The 17,998-nt window shown below is 42.5% G+C and overlaps 1 long non-coding RNA gene across 1 annotated transcript; it reads left to right on the top strand.

Annotated features, from left to right (window-relative positions):
- Window positions 1-2,956: 2,956 nt before the first annotated feature.
- LOC125739904 (uncharacterized) lies at window positions 2,957-4,135 on the top strand. Its single transcript, XR_007397374.1, has 2 exons — window positions 2,957-3,809; window positions 3,961-4,135. It is a non-coding gene; the product is annotated as an uncharacterized LOC125739904 (long non-coding RNA).
- Window positions 4,136-17,998: the final 13,863 nt, after the last annotated feature.

Below are 17,998 nucleotides of genomic sequence, written 5' to 3'. Positions count from 1 at the left end.
GCTTTCAAAATGATATAAAAATATGTTCTATAAATTGCAGGGATATGCCTTCTTGTGTTTTTGGTTCCCACAGTAATTTGTTGTAATTTTGTTGTTCCTGTATTGCCATTTTATTGTGTTTTACTATGTGATGTTTTGCTTTGCTATCGTATTGTGTTTTGAGATCTGAAGGTGTTACATGTACATGTAAGTGCTTCCTCTTGCCAGTGAACTTTACAAACTGTAATGCAGAACACTGCAATACTGAAACTGGTGTGTTTGACATGAATGCTTCTTCTCAGTTGCATTTGCGCACTGCATAATGGGCAGTGGTGTCTTAATGGCTGGGGGAAAACACTTGCAATTGAAAGATTGCTGGTTTGAATCCCTGACCAGCAAGGCACCCTGAGCAAGGTACCGCCCCCAAGCACTGCACCCCAGGCGCTGAATTAGCTGCCCCCTGCTATGTCACATATGGGTTAAATGCAGAGGACAGATTTTGTTGTTGTGTGCTGTGGTCAACAATGATCACTAAATTCCAATAAAACATATTTAACATTCTCAAGACTGTAAGAGCATTTCTCAAAACAATTCATGCATATAACACCCTGGTTTAACTAAGTCCTCAACTTACCCAAAACAATTAACTCATGTCTCAAAAGAAAATAATTCCACCAATAAATTAGACAATGCCACCAAAATGAAAAGCACAATCTGCCTCATTTTAACCATGAGAGTCAAAATGCTTAGATATATTGTCAGTATGTCAGGGTAAGTATGCTCCTGAGCTCCACGATTCTGAATGGTAGTCTGTTCCTACTGTTATTGATTCATGTCAAAGATTCCAGTTTCAACACTGCAAGGCTCTAAATTACAGTATGTAAAGCTCACCGGCATGCGCGTGTAACTTCTCCAGATCTCAAGGCAGTACAGTGGCAAACAAAAAGGTCACGCAGCACTGCATAACACAAATACAGCAAGATGGCAATAGGAGAACAACAAAATGACAACAAAATGTACAGTGGGAACCAACACACAACAATGCTGTATCACTGCAATTTTTTGACTGTTTGTTTAACCGCTGTGCATGAGGTGGCTAACATGATGCACCCAAGCACTACACATATATAGTTTTGGGTGTAACATAATTTTACGGAAAACTACATCTAATCCATTTTGACCAACATGATTGAATGAACCGAAAATTATGCCAAATGATAAGAATTTTACCAGCTATGCCACAGACAGAGTTACATTAAGACTGATTTAAGAATTTAAGTAGTACTTCATTCTGTGTTGTTTAGTTATTCACTTCAACTAAATTAGACATAATACATTTTCACAAAATGTTCTTCTTAGTGTGAAATAGGAAGAAATTAACCTGTCTAATGTATAAGAGGTTCCCATTAACCAAGGAATAATATAAATTACCTATAGCTGATGTTAATATGACTTCCTGTTTCACTGTATTGTGATTCAGATGGATTCTGATTATTTCCACTAGGGGGCGCACTCTGCCTTTCATTCTGCACACTGTTGTTGGCCTCCTCTACTTAATCTGCACCATGCTAGCTATGATGAGAATATTGAGCTACTGCAGTAAATAGCTGAATCGTGGCCTTTTGTCTCAGACTAAATCCATATGATGAAACCAATCACGTTGGAAGAAGCGTGTATGTCATGTTCAGTTGTGCTGTTTTGATTGCGATTGGAGTAACTGTGATGTCATCAGTTGGCACTGGCTATATCGTTTCAAACACTTGTACCAGTGTACCCTCTCCACATTCTCTCCCGTGGGTAGTGACGGCTGCCAGTGGTTCTCTGGTTCGCCTGAAGTTGACCACTAACTCCTCTGTCTTCTTGATCAGTTGCAGGTGATTCTCTTTACACCATCCGAGGAAGCTCTCCACTAGGTTCCTGCACCTTATTCCCGTTCCCTCACTAATGAACACTTACTTGACAATTTATGGAGGTGGCAAAAGCCAGTGTTGTACCGGATGTCTGTGCTGTAGAGAGTGGACAGGAATTATCCAGTCCAGTACCTTGGGGTGCTCTGTGCTGATCAGGACCACATATGACATACACCTACTGAGACAGACACACTGGGACCTGCATGTGAGGTAGTCCGGTGTCCAGACATTCCTCACCTGCACCCTCCTGAGCTTCTCCTCCAGCAGATGGACCTAGATGGTCTCGAATGTACTGAAAAACTCCAGAGAAGGGGAATATAAACTTCTGTAATGCAGGTTTATTTTACATTTTAATTTCTTATATATATATCTTTGCCCCTTGGAGTTATTAAAAACGGCCAGCCCAGCCCCTCCATGCTTTTCCGCTTTTACTCTGATCCGCTCGTGCGAGCTGGAAGCCGTCCAAAGTGGGGTCCGGCGAGTCCCACCTACTGCTATGATTCCGTGAAGCACATTAAACTGCACGTACCCTCTGCCACCTCACTAGCGCAGATAGATCGCCCAGCTTGTTCCGAAGTAATCTTTTTGTTCATCGCCCATTATCCCAGGCCTTTTCCACAAATTCTGATGTCAAACAAAATATGTAACAGCGCACAACCTGATGTTACAAGCCAAAAACTCTACACTGTACACGTTGACACTGAAAACAGAATTCCTGAAAATCTTCACCCTGGATGGAGTGACTATAGTGACTTAAAATGCCGTGTTCGTGTGGATAAGGCCTCAACAGGCAAGGAGGGCTTTGCAATATCTCCTCCTCTCACTGTAGTTCTGTAGGAATCTCCTCAGTTATCTAGTGCGGGGTCAGGAGGACCCTGGAGCAGAGGGCAGGGGATGGACAGGGACGCAGAGACACATAAAGATACAGCAGGCAATGTGGAGAGAGCAGCCCAGCTAAGCTGCAGGTCTTTGGGGGAGACAGAGAGAGACAAAATACAAATGAGACGCACACACAGGAAATTAGGTAGCATGGTGCTCACTGTGTCACAGCGCCCCCTGTTGTCAGCCACTACAGATAAATGTGTCTTTTTTTCAGGGAGTAAAGGATAGCAGACGTAATTAGCCAAGTTTGCATTGGTGTGAAGGAGGATGTGACTCGATCAAAAACTTCCTCTTTCATGCATTCTGTTATTCTAATTGTTCAGTTCTCTTTAACTGGTGTTTAAATGGTATGTTTCGCATGGTATATTATTGCGTTATGCCGCCACCTAGTGGCGCATTTTATTGTAAAATTTCGCATGCAAGCAGGAAGTCGCTTTAGTTTCGTTTAGTAAGCAGGTAGTGAGCGTATTTCCTGCTTCTCTGCAACGGTATTCTCATCATGCTTCGCTTTGGACATCATTCGTCTGTAAGTGAATGTGCTTAATTTAATTTGTGATAACTCTGTTTAATTTACAGTACTCAGTGAGGCAGAAGTATTTCAATTATAAATCAATCTTGTTTTAGTTTGTTTAATGCTTGCTAACTATGCTAGGTTTGTATTGTACAATGATCGCTTTTAAAACGGCATTATAATGCATTACTTAGTTGTAAGGGATTTAAGTTCATTTTAGTCTATTTTACTATTACTAATTGTACATGTGTATTTTTATACATTTTCTTACGCGAGGGCAGCATGCTAATATTCCTATTTTCTTATCTGTTTTAAATGCGCCTGTCGATACATTAGGCAACATAGGAGGCTGCATAAGGCGCCATCTTCTGAGGGGGCGCCAACTTAGCAAACCACCAGCGCCACCCTCTTCCCCGCCCGGTCCGAGGAGCATGTACAAAACCGGGCAAGAAAAAGTAACATGCGGTGCTAAAGTTTGAAGCTCGCCTAAAGCGTCGACCGGCACAGCTGTAGGATATTGTACATTGGTCAGTGCAGAATTTAATTTTTAATGTATAACATAAAGATTAACACTAAGCATGTGATGGAAACTGCTTACTTGCAAACACATTTATTGATAGACGTGTCACTTGAGGCCGGATGTGAAGATTGACTCTTTGTCACTGCTGGCTTTGGCAGTTTTTCCCCCCTTTGAAGCTGGTGACCCACACTTACCAACACGGCTCTCTGTACAGTTTAGCAGAAGTGAAATGCAGGCAGGTGGCCGACAGCCGAACAGAGGGGCGTATGCAGGCTTTGCTGAAGGCGATGCAGCTTAAGATGGTTTTGTGGTAATAAAACAGGCTATTTTTAAGCCGTGTGTCTGCGTCATTTTGTCACCTCTCTGCCACAGTCATGTGACTCCACACTCAAAGATAAACATCTCAAACCCTTTGGACATCGAGTCATATTAAAAGACTAGTCTTGTGTTACACCACAAGGAAGATGAAACATGTCATTTACAACCCTCTGCTGAGGCGAAGCTCACCTCACCTCAGCATGGTTTCTGAGGTTTGATTCTGATGCTGTTTATTTTCTCCTGAAGGTTCCCGGACAGCAGTGGATTGTTAAAATAATCAGCGGTGCCATGTAAAGTCTTTCAGGACCATTTTTATAATGACACCCCAGGAACTTCCTAACGTAAACTGTGCTGCCGATAATAATTAGCCAAAGGTGATTATGGAATGCCCCTATCTGAATTTACAGTTTCATCATAACCAGCTAATTAGTTACGGTGAATTAAATCTAGATGATTTGGGATTCTGCAGGAATGTGGTCTCTGAACCAGATGTCTCCAAGTGTAGTAAAACCAGAAACTTCCTTACTTTTGGGCACATTTTTCCAGGTTCTCATTTGTATAACCTCAACATTGTAAAAATTTGTGAATGGAATCCATCACAATCTGTTTCCTATCTCCATATCTGAGTGGAGTCCTATGGCTGATGCGTGTTTCCTTGTCCGTGGATCCAAATAACCAAGAAACGACTGTCTTCGGTTTTTGTTACTGAAGTTTCATTGTTATCTATTTATTTTTGTTATGACAGAATGAGCAATTATCATAAAAGAAATAATCGGCATTTTTCCATACAAAATTAAAAAACACGGTCAAAGAAAAACCGTGAAACTCCACTCTCATGAAAGCCATTCTTCCTCTCCCTCTTAAGACTGCATGTGAACATTAAAGCGACAGACATCCTTTGAACGCAGATGTTGAACTCTTGATTGGGAATAATGCATCAAATTTAATGAAGCTCTGGGAAATTTTCAACAGTGAAAGCGGTGGACCTTATGCCATAAGGACCCTATTGGGGTGGGTCATTAACGGTCCATCAAGGGGCAATAGCGGGTGTTGCCAGAGAAGTTGCTCAACTGTCTATGACAATAGAATATCCAGTGCCAGATTGGAGGAGCTGTTGGTTTATCAGTGTAATCAAGACTTTAATGAGAAGTTATTGGAGGAGAAGCAGGAGATGTCAAGGGATGACTTGAGGTTCATGGAGATTCTTGAGAAGTCCACACACCTGCAAGGAAGTCATTATTGTATGGATTTACCTTTCAAAACTGATGACATCACTGTGCCAAATAACAGATGCATACAGTAGCTGAACAACGTATTAACTGTCTGAAAAGAAAGTATGAAAGGAAGTCCTACCAGGAGGAGTATACAACATTTCTCTCACAGATGATTGACAGTAGATATGCTGAAGTAGTACCTAAAGACCAGCTGGACCGTGAAGAAAGCCATGTGTGGTATCGCCTTCATCATGGGGTGTATCACCTAAGAACGAAATCTCTAAGGGTGATTTTTGACTGTGGAACTGGATTTAAAGGAACATCTCTGAATTGTCAGTTGTTGCAAGGTCCTAACCTCACCAATTCACTTTTTGGTACCTTAACAAGATTTAGACAAGAGAACATTGCTTTGATGGCTGATGTCTAGGCTATGTTTCATCGAGTGAAGGTGTCAGAAAGACGTGGATTTCCTTCGCTTTCTGTGGTGGCCCGAAGGAGATACGACACAAATCCTGGTAGAACATAGACTGAAGGTGCACTTCTTTGGAGCTATTTCATCTCTGAGTTGTGCAAGTTATGCTTTAAGAAGGACTGCAGCAGATAACAAGGATGATTTTCAAGCTGAAGTGATTGAAACTGTCTATAACAACTTTTATGTGGATGAGTGTCTAAAGTCTGTGTCTTCAGAGGAGGAGGCTATAAAGTTAGTTACAGAGCTTACTAAGGTATGATCAAAGGGAGGAGTTCAGCTGCTCAAATGGACAAGTAACTGTCGGGCTGTATTGTCATCCATCCCTGAAGCAAAGTGATCTAAAACAACTAGGCAACTGCATTTGGAACAAGACAACCTACCCATGGAGATGGCACTTTGATTGAGTTGGTGTGCTGAAAGTGACAGTTTTACATTTAAACCTGTAGTGGAAAAGCGCCCTCACACCAGACGTGGGATTCTATCAATCTGGGGGGTTCTGTCTTTGACCCGTTAGGGTTCTTATTGCCGTTCACCTTGCTGCCAAAGTTGCCGCCACAAAAAATGTGCAGAAGAAACATGTCTTGGGATGAGCATATACCTCAGACACTCTTACAACAATGGACTGGATGGCTGTTGGATTTGGAGAAGGTGGCAAAGCTTAGGGTGAGCCACTGTATCAAGCTAAAGGGGTTCGGAAGACCTGCTTGTGCACAGCTGCATCATTTTACAGATGCCAGCAGCTATGGTTATGGCACAGAGTCCTGTCTAAGGCTGGTGAATCAAGATGAGGAGGTGCATGTTGTATTTATGTTGGGCAAAGCCAGGGTTGCGCAACTGAAACAGACAACAGTCCCTTGTCTTGAGCTCACAGCTGCTGTATTGGCTGTTAAAGTTGATATGATGCTGAGGAAGGCACTGTTACTACAGTTGTAGGAGTGAGTTTGACCCTCTGTCCAAAAACATATGTTGAAATACATCAAGAATGAGACAAGACGATTTTGTACCTTTGTTGCTAACAGAGTGGCTACAATACGAGAAGCAACAAACCTTAGTCAGTGGTGGTATGTCAGCTTCAAGAACAGTCCCGCTGACGAAGCCTCTAGGGGAAATAATATATATAATATAAAATGATATAAAGTGAGATATAGAGAAAGAAAAGATGAAGAAAAAGAGCCAGAGGTTACCAGCACATGTCTCATTATTGGGGCTCAGTCTTTACCACCTGCCCTTTCTGATTCTGTCAGTAATCAAATCTTTGTGATGGGTCTATCCAATATGTTGGTTTTTGTTTTAATCCGAACACTTCAAACTAGACCCTTCTTGTCTGCTATTATCTCGATAACTTTCCCCATAATCCATGAATTTCTTGGCGTGCAGTCATCTACAAGAAGTACCACGTCTCCTTCTAGAAAGTTTCTCAATGCTATGGTCCATTATTGCTGCTTTCTTCCAGAAATGGGCTCCGATAATTGGGAAGAAATAGACGAGGTCCTGGATCTAGGTACTAGGTACTCTTAGGAGACCACGGAAGGACTTGAGATGGTTGTGATGCACCACCCACCCCCGAGACTGGGGGTTTTTGGGGTCTGTTATCTCATGTCAGTCCTGAACTGTCCTTTTTGTCCAAATGCTGCAAGATCTTATATAGGCTCTTCCATGTAAGAGCTAGTTTGTTGTGCTTTTCAGCAGGGTCATCCAACAAAACCAAATCCCCCTCTTGGTAAGGATGAAATGACATCCTTTTATTATACTGCCCTTTCTGCCTCAATTTAGCAGCAACAGATCTATCTGTGGCCTCACTGAACACCTGTGAAAGACACGAGCAAAGATCTTGCGCATAAGCTCCAGGTTTACTGGGAGCTGACACTGACATAGTGGGATTCCAGTTCAAAGAGACATGAACAGGTAGGTGTGGTTCCCTGTCACGGGAAAGGAAAAATGGAGGATACCCAGTGTTTGAGTGTACGCTCCAATTGTACGCTAGTTCTACTTAAGGGAAATACCTATCCCATTCACCTCCACTTTGGTAAATGTACATAGGAAGTTAGTCTTTCAATGTCCTATTCGATCTCTCAAGCATACCATCCGATTGGGCATGATATAGAGAAGTCCTGGTCTTTTTAATACCCAAAGATGCACACAGCTGTTTAACCAAGTCTGACTCAAGAACTCTGGAACCCCATGTTGCCGGATATAGTGCTGATATAGGCACTGAGCAACTGTAGGTGCTCGCTGATCCTTCAGCGGATATTAATTAGCACAGCAGGTGAAAAAGTCTACCACAGCCAAGAAGTATCTGTTCCCCTGCGTGGCCACCAGAAGCTCCCTTATGTCTGCCATTCTCTGCAAGGGTCATGAATGGACTGCAACGGAGCCTGTGGGAGAGCTGCGGGATTAACATGGTAAACAGTCTGTGCAGAATTTATAAATATCTCTCGACATGTAAGGCTAATAACAGATCTGTCTCATTCTCGACAGGGTACGTTCAACACCTAAGTGTTCACATAATTTGTCGCAATGCAGCCCTTTCAGAGTTGTGGGAATGAGGGCCTCCAGGAATACAACCTGATACAGGAGACCATTGTGAACTACTAATTTAGGAAATTCGTGCCACAGCTTCCGCAGGGCAGGCAGTGACTGCTTTAACTGACCCAAAGGTGGCCTATGTCTATATTTCTCTAACCAAGACAGGGTAGTGTGAAGACTTACATCTACCTGCTGTTGGGCCTGCAGTTCTGCAGGATCAATAGCCAGCGTAGACTGGGTGTAAGATTGGCTAATTGGTAGGTTGTTCTGCTGTTCATCTATAAAAGGGAAGGCGGGCTGAGATGCAGCACTCCCAATGACACACTGAACAGCCTTAGTAGCCATCTCTGGTGATCTAGGCCTTCGTGACCTTGAATCAGCATTTGCATGCTGCTTCCCCTCCTGATGTATGCCAGAAAAGTTGTAGACATCTAGCTCGAGTAACCAGCATACACAATGGCCCGTGGGATCATTATCCACCGTGGCTTTCCTCAGATTCAAAAGTGTTATATGAACCATGATAATGATCAACGGCGTGCCCGACACGAAATGTTTGAAGTGACGCACCAACCAGACTATGGTCCATACGTCCCGGTCATAGGTGGACCATATCCTTTCTACTGTGATCAACTTTTGACTTGCATATCTAATCACACGTTCCCTCCTATCCTGACTCTGAACCAATACAGCACCAAAGTAGTCTTGTGACGCATCAGTATATAACAAGGAAGGTTGTGTGAATATTGGATGAGCCACATTTTGAAAACTGGTCAAAGCTTGCTTGAGAGATTCACACTGATCGGACCAATGAAATACAGCACCCTTTTGAATTAGAGCATGAAGTGGGCGCAGCTATGACTGCAAAATTTTTAACAAACCTGTAGTACAAGCACAGGCCTATGAATGCATGTACCTCGGTGGAGGTACTTGGCGTAGGCCAGCTACGAACCTTGTCAAGGTTCTTGCCATCTGGATGAAGACCCTCACTAGACACTACATGACCCAGAAAAGAAACTTCCTTACACACTAAATGGCATTTGCGGGGGTTTAGTTTGAGCCCAGCTGAACGGAAATGGCTGAAAATTTCCTCCAAGCTATCCAAATGTTCTGAAAAGGTCATGCTAAACACTAGCACATCATCCATATAAATGGGACACACTTTCCAGTGTAGTGCCTGTAGAACAAGCTCCATGAACTATCAAGGGCATCATCCGTACGTGGTAGTGAGTAGGGATCATTGACCGTAAATGCATTTAGTTTTCTGAAGTCTATGCAAAAGTGATACATACCACCAGCGAAGTTTTGAACTTTATTGAAGAAGTATTGAACTTTCTTCAATAACATCTCATGAAAGGAGCTGTTGGACTTGCCTCTCTATTTCTGATCTCAAGTGGGTAGAGGTTTGGTAAGCCCTTTGCCTTATACAAGGTGTAGGTGGGGCCTAAGCTATTATCGCACAGATTAATTATGGCATGGTGTTTGCAAAGAAAATTCCATTCCAGCATAACTGACTGAGAAGAATTCCTGACGACATGGACGCTGTCATTGAAAACCTCCTCACCTAGTCTGATAGAAATAGTAAGCATGCCAAGTGTGTCAAGATAGTCACCAGCAGTGTTGTATAGTAACGAAGTAATAATACTTCACTACTGTACTCAAGTATGTTTTGGGAGTTTTTTTTATTTTGTCAACTCCCACTTTTACTTCTCTATATTTCCTAATTTAACTGCATACTTTTACTCCGATACATTTTCGGCGCGGAATTCTGTTACTCGTTACAAAAACCAAATTAGATTTGGTGTTTTCTCTGCCGCTCTTGGTTTAGGTGACTTGTCATTTGTTCTATGAATCACGTAAGGCGACATGCACACGCGTCACTCCACACTCAACCTGTCTGTTATCTGTCGATGTGAGCACTGAGCAGCCATCCCACAAGCGCTCATGTAGGAAGAAAGAGAGGGAGCAGCGTTGGCTACAAACAACGGAGAAGATGGCCAGCACCCCTGGCCATACTTAAATACAATATTTTCTCACGTGGATCTGAAAGATTCGTCTTACCGGATGAAATGCCTCTTGTGCCTGCCTAAAGACATCGATATTTTGGCTTTTAAAAGCTCCCCGTCCAATCTAAAGAAGCACATCGAGAAAAGCTAAACTAATGGTAAACACCAGTGAATTAATTTCAGTTATCAGGATTAGCCTGGATAACAGCTTGGGGTGAGTCAGCGATAACAGACACAGGAATAGTTGGAGGACATGCCACCTTTTGAAATATGCACTGTTTGGCCTCTAAGGCAGTGCCTCTCCAGGGTTCTGAAAGAGGCTACACCATCTGACCAGGCTGTTATCATGATTCTGCATCTCACAGGTGGTCTTGCCACGGGTGCCAAGGGTGTTCAAGAATGACAGGGGCAGTTCCCAGAGGGTGCTGGAGAAGCAGTGGGCCTCCTTTCTGAAAAGCTGTCTGAACTGCTCCATGCCAGGAAACTCCCACTTCTACCTCCATACACTGTCAGCCACATCAGCCATGACATTGGCATTGGAGAAGGTTGATATGACAAAGTACACAGTTAGCTTGAGCTTTCATCATTAGTGCTGATCTTTATGTTTGAAGGACGACAGAAAGGGTGGCTGATGGGCGCCTCTATGTGGGGCCTGATTATGGAATTCGGTCATGTGGTACAGCGTGGAAGGAATTTAAAACTTAACAAAGTCTGTCGTTCTTCGGTGTGTGATGAGAAAGACGCACATTAATCTCTGACCACCCAGTTAAGGTCATAATTATTATCCCCGTATAGGAAATAGGACATTTTCCTACATTTATGTCCAATTTTAACACCATTTTTAGAACTTTACAAAGTACAATATTCAACCTCCGACTGGTACAGTTATTTAAAAACAACTTCTGTATCGTTGTAAGCAGCAAACTCTAATAAATGGACTGAAATGAGCAGGGCTAGTGGTAATTAAAGGCAAGATTTAGAGGCATCAAGCTTAAATTCTTTGAGAAAAGTAATTTGATCATGCCAAAAACCAAAGAGAGAAGAATGGAGCTCAGAGAAGAGAGTGGATGCTTATCTTAATAGGGATAGTTATACGACTCTTCCCACGCGTTTCACCGCGTCCAGGACAGCTGTACTTTGCATCTCCTGAATAACTTGTCAGGCTTAAACCATCATCATGGGATTTTCTCCTACAGAAACAGACCTAAAGAGCAGAAGTGGCTGCACGTCCCAACAAGTATTCGAAAGTCTAACTTAGTAAGTGAATTCTCTGCATAGCATTCTGCCCCCTAGTGGAATGAAGGACACACATCAGGCCAAGTCACCTGTCATCAATGATTAGAACATAAAGGTCCACCAGTCTGTTCTGTAATCATGACGTGAATGTGATTTACATTCTGCAGAGCAAATATCTGTCCTCCATCACAGTGTCTAATCCTATTCTACAGGGTCAGTAACAGATGGACAGTAAGATGTTTGCAAATGATCTTAAAACACAAAATGTGACCAATTCCCAGTGCAAGTGAATGTTTTATGTAGATTTGTAAAAACAGTGAAATACCGAATACATACACAAACTATTTACAAAGATCACACTAATACTGACAAAGAAATAGCATGAAACATAAAAAAAAACTAGTGAGGCAAAAATGCAGAAGATGCGACCACAAACCAGTTATCCGAGACACGCTGAATGATTTCTGTGCATCGTACTGAAGATTAATGTGCAGATGAAGCGATGCACCTAACAGACCTGCTGGTTTCATATGAAAAACATCCAATCAGTGCACATCAGAGATCACAGATGTGAAGAATGCCAAACACAAGTTAGAGACAGCAAGGTCAGGTGCAGAACATGTAAAAGCCGTGTAACAACAAATTGGCAATAACGTATGATTAAAAATAATGAACAGACAGAAGAATCATTGCTGTGTCCCTCTGGTGCTGCCATCGGATTGGCTCGCCTCCCTTGTGTCTACAGAACCAATGACAGGCACTGCTGCAGATGTCCAAAACATGGCTTAATAATGTATGTCCTCCAGAACAGTGTGCATTTATGCACAATTACATAACAATCAGTAGCGAATACAGGAATTCTCATTTTTTTATTTTAATGCTATATAATTAATCTTGAAGTATTTAAACACAACTTCCAGAATCCCGAATTCCATTTACCTTATTTCCATCCCTAAATGAGTGTCAGTAAATTAAAAAAAACATTCACATGGATTACTTATACCTTAATAGTGGCTTATCTGCTTTAAAATTTTCGATATAAGCATGCTGGAGGCAAACAGGCGCTTGCAATTTAGGAATCGCAGAGACTCGATATGATGCCCTCTAAAGTGCAGGGACTCGGGCTCCTGCAGAGGATCCGATCCACCTCAGGAAGGATCGGATCAGGAACCAGTAATCCTCACTGGTCTGTTTGACCTCCTTCACCCTGCTATTCACCAAACGTAGAACTGAGGAACAGGGTTAGGGTTAGGTCTGTCACCCTGCTGCTGTCCACTAGATGTCGCTGTCTGGCAATATATAAATCATTTCAGTTGAATATTGACACCGCTATTCATAAGAAACCGATGATAGTTCTAAAATCATCTTGCATTTTACAGTGTCTCTGACACAGTGACCCTCCAGCAGAGGGTCCAGACCACGTTCACTCAGCCCCTCTGTCCTGGGTTTGATCTTTATTACAGTACAGCGAAACTGTGTCAGCTAGGTTAGTAGGCTGCTTAATGTATCCCAGACAAATTAACTAAATAAGTAATACTAGAATGCATGACTACTGGTTGTGAACTGTTTGCTCTGTCGAATACAGAATGGACTTTCATTTTATCCCAGCTTATCAGTTTTCTGTCCAGAAATGTCAAATATAAATATTTTTTCATTCAACAATAGTTTGCCCAAAAAAGACATGGTAAGGTTCCCCCTCAGTTTTCTGATAATAGTCTGCAAATTAGCCCATGAACTGCACGCATAAGAAACGCTTCAAAGACAAAGCATTTTTCTGGAGATACGTAATGAAATCCAACAACGTGAAAATGAAAGTGAGCTCCCCACTCATCAGGTCATGGGGGGATGAGGGACCCCAATCTCCAAATCTGATAGTGATAATGACTTGAAATGTTTTGTGTCTTTATTTGGTGTCAAAATGAAACATTCTGACTTTTTACATTTAAGCTAGGTTTATGTTCTACCAGTATTGGTTTCTATCATTACACTGGACACAAGTTCCCAGTATTGTATAGCATGAACTTTATTTATAAATTAATAGGATCTTCAGTAGGGGCGGCATGGTGGTGCAGTGGTTAGCACTGTTGCCTTACCACTCTGGGACCCAGGTTCGAGTCTCCTCCTGGGTCACATGTGTGTGGAGTTTGCATGTTCTCCCCATGTCGTCGTGGGGTTTCTTCCGGGTACTCCGGTTTCCCCCAAAGTCCAAAAACATGCTGAGGCTAATTGGACTTCCTAAATTGCCCGTAGGTATGCATGTGTAAGTGAATGGTGTGTGAGTGTGCCCTGCAATGGGCTGGCCCCCCATCCTGGGTTGTTCCCTGCCTCATGCCCATTGCTTCTGGGATAGGCTCTGGACCCCCCGCGACCCAGTAGGATAAGTGGTTTGGAAAATGGATGGATGGAGGATCTTCAGTTAAAGTGAGCAATACAGAATGAATAACTAACTAATCAGCTATTATCAGACTACAGCAAAGAGTAAGAGGGAAAAGCATAAAATTAACTCTGGTACAAAAGGCTTTTTTTTCATGTAAAATGTGACAATATTAATCATAAGAATGAATGAATAAATTGTACAGTTATACAGATAATTTATGCGTTTAAGTCATTTAGAAGTTTTTTGTTAAGGACTGACTTCCTTTAAATAATAATAATGTCTAGTTAGCAAATTATCCATCCATCCATCACCATAACCACTTATCCTGGGAACAAGGAGTGCAGCTGGGAACCAACCCTAGGCAGTTGCCAACACACCACAGGGCACACGCACGCACAGGGCTGAGGGAGGAAACCAAAACCGCCAGCGGAAACCCACACAAACACAGGGGGAGCATGCGAACGCCACACAGAATGGTCCTATGCCCAGCCTGGGGCCCGAAACCAAGACCATCGTGCTGCAGGGCAGCAGCGCTAACCACTGCACCACCGTGCCGCCCTCATTAACAACTTATTCAAAATTATTTCATCAAATGAAAGTTGTGTTTTTTGTGAAAGAATGAAATATTTTGTACACAGTGATTTGCAATTTTTAGAGACATTGAAATCAGCGAAAATCCAGGACTGATAGTGGTTTTACCATCTAATGTACCTGTATGAATAGTTAACAATGATCGCTATAATGGGGATAACAATCATTTAATGGGGTTAACAGTCATTTAATGGGGTTAACAATCATTTATGTATTTCACCTGGTTCGAATCTGGAAAACCAACAAATTAATAAACCAAAACATTCTGACAGTTTGTTGTTTCCTCACTCTCACTATCATTCTCCATTTTAACATAATATAAATATATATGAACCTCTGCCCTGTGTCTACTGGGACGGACTCCCTGGACTGAATACAGTGTTTATCAAAGATGGATAGAGGTTTTTACTCAACATGTGTAGTTAAAAATAGATCTGGACAAACCGGTATAAGACACCAGTAAGACAGCATTCAGATACCCAGCAAAGAATAAATACTTGTCTGTATATATCAGTATCTTCTGCCCAGTCAGGACAAGTTCTTCTCAGTCTGGCCAAAACCACACCTACTGCAGCCTGAGAAGCAGGATGTTCCTCCCACTCTCACTTATGAAAAACTTTTATCAGTGTTTGGGTTAAAACGGCAAAAGCCAGTGCTGCACTGGACCAGTGCACTGGACCATCTGTCCAGTCTGTTTGAATCTACTGAAAGATCCAGTGACTATTAACTGTTAACTGGAGATGATCTGATGACATTATGAGTGATCGCAAAAAATCTCATGAACCAGTGCTAGCATCATGAGATCTGCTGCCGTCCACTAGGTGTCGCTGTGCAACATATAAACCACTTAAGTTGAATATTGCTGCCACTATTCATAATAAACACATTGAAGTTCTAAAATCATCTTTTACTGCTTGAAGTACGACATAACAAAAGTTCATTTGAAATGCTGTTGCAGAAAGATTATTTAACCTCAATGCAATTCAGAGCAATATCATAAGATGCAAAAATATAATGTTATGCAATTCATTATGGTACATTGAGTTGGATATTTACTTAAATGATTATAATTATATATTATTAAATTAGATTTTACACATTCAAAGATGTCAGAAACTATGCATCCCAGGTTCATCCCAAACCATGTCTGGTGCATACTTTTTAAAATAATGGTAGCCGCATAAAACTTTGATGCTGGTGCACCGACGCAAATCCAAGTGGCCAAATCACAGTTTTTGTGGTTTTCGTGGCTGCGACACGTAGGTACATTTCTGGAGAGGTGTGTGTCACACTACGCTGTTGGGTACGCGGCTATGCCGCACCTAGAGTATCGATTCTACGCAGAAGTATGAATCAGCTTTTAAGGATGTTTCTCAGTAAGAACACGAAGACTGTATTTTGTCTTCGTAACTTGTCCCCCAAGAACGAACATGGGATGCAATAAATAATGGGATTGTTCTCTTTTTGGGGGGGATGCAACCGATGCATCCTTCATATTTTGGCTGGAGCAAGAACAACATCCAGGGATTTTTACCATGCACTGTACTTCTGCTCTTAGCATTGGAATTTGTCTTTGGCAATGGAAGATAAAATAAAATGGGTAGAGAAGAACACAAGCACGGTCAAGGTGGCATAAATCCTGTGGCCTGGGCTATGCGATAAATATAGGAGGAAGGTCCTGTGGCCTGGGCTATGCAGTAAATACAGGAAGAAGGTCCTGTGGACTGGGCTATGCGGTAAACACAGGAAGAAGGTCTTGTGGCCTGGGGTATGCGGTAGATACAGGAAGAAAGTCCTGTGGCCTGGGCTATGCGGTAAATACAGGAAGAAGGTCTTGTGGCCTGGGGTATGCGGTAGATACAGGAAGAAAGTCCTGTGGACTGGGCTATACGGTAAACACAGGAAGAAGGTCTTGTGGCCTGGGGTATGCGGTAAACACAGGAAGAAGGTCCTGTGGCCTGGGCTATACGGTAAACACAGGAAGAAGGTCTTGTGGCCTGGGGTATGCGGTAGATACAGGAAGAAAGTCCTGTGGCCTGGGCTATGCAGTAAATACAGGAAGAAGGTCCTGTGGCCTGGGCTATGTGGTAAATACAGGAAGAAGGTCCTGTGGCCTGGGCTATGCGGTAAATATAGGAAGAAGGTCTTGTGGCCTGGGCTATGCGGTAAATATAGGAAGAAAGTCTTGTGGCCTGGGGTATGCGGTAGATACAGGAAGAAAGTCCTGTGGCCTGGGCTATGCGGTAAATACAGGAAGAAGGTCCTGTGGCCTAGGCTATGCGCTAAATACAGGAAGAAGGTCCTGTGGCCTGGGCTATGCGTTAAATATAGGAAGAAGGTCTTGTGGCCTGGGGAATGCGGTAGATACAGGAAGAAAGTCCTGTGGCCTGGGCTATGCGGTAAATACAGGAAGAAGGTCCTGTGGCCTGGGCTATGCGGTAAATATAGGAAGAAGGTCCTGAGGCCTGGGCTATGCGGTAAATATAGGAAGAAGGTCTTGTGGCCTGGGGTATGCGGTAGATACAGGAAGAAAGTCCTGTGGCCTGGGCTATGCGGTAAATACAGGAAGAAGGTCCTGTGGCCTGGGCTATGCGGTAAATACAGGAAGAAAGTCCTGTGGACTGGGCTATGCGGTAAATACAGGAAGAAGGTCCTGTGTCCTGGGCTATGCGGTAAATACAAAAAGAAGGTCCTGTGGACTGGGCTATGCGGTAAATACAGGAAGAAGGTCCTGTGGCCTGGGCTATGCGGCAAATATAGTAAAAAATATATACACACTGGCCCTTTGCGGATAAGATTTGCCACCCCTATTCTACAGAGTTTCTGACACAGTAAGCCTCTGCACAGGGTCCAGATCACATTCACTGAGCCTCTCTTTCCTGGGTTTTATTATTACACCAGAAGAACCACGATTAAATTGTGTCTTTGGTGACACACGTACAAGGACATGCTGGCTGCATATAAAAATGTTAAAATAATAGTCCCATCCTATTATATATTAGAAGATACCAGCAACGTTTGGGAGAACACCAAAAAAGTCGAATACCTTGTATTACTGTTTATTGTACAGATGAATACTTTTAAACATGATTTCATTTGGCTGTACTTCCAAACAAAAAACATGACGTTACAGCCTAATGATGAAATATAAAAAATGTCAGTGAGTCTTTTCTGACACAGTCACTACAGGTCCGTTAATACAGCATGCACATGGGTGGTGGGGGGGTCCATCCCTGTGTTTCCATGTTTCCCGTGGAGACCCAAGAATGTGCGCATTTTAATCCTGTACCTGAGAACCAAATTTGTATGTGAGAAAATTATTTCAATAAATAAAACTACATTTTCAAGTCCCTCCATAAAAGATACAGTCTGTTTTAAGATCTTTTTAGATATTCTTATATGGAAAATGATATGCCGACTGCACTTCCCGCTTCACTCTCTAATGAGTATGGATTATGT

This window comes from Brienomyrus brachyistius, chromosome 4 (genome assembly GCF_023856365.1).
Source record: "Brienomyrus brachyistius isolate T26 chromosome 4, BBRACH_0.4, whole genome shotgun sequence".
NCBI classification, from domain to species: Eukaryota; Metazoa; Chordata; class Actinopteri; order Osteoglossiformes; family Mormyridae; genus Brienomyrus; species Brienomyrus brachyistius.
The sequence above is the reverse complement of the archived record's forward strand: the minus strand, read 5'-3'. Positions and strand labels throughout refer to the sequence as shown.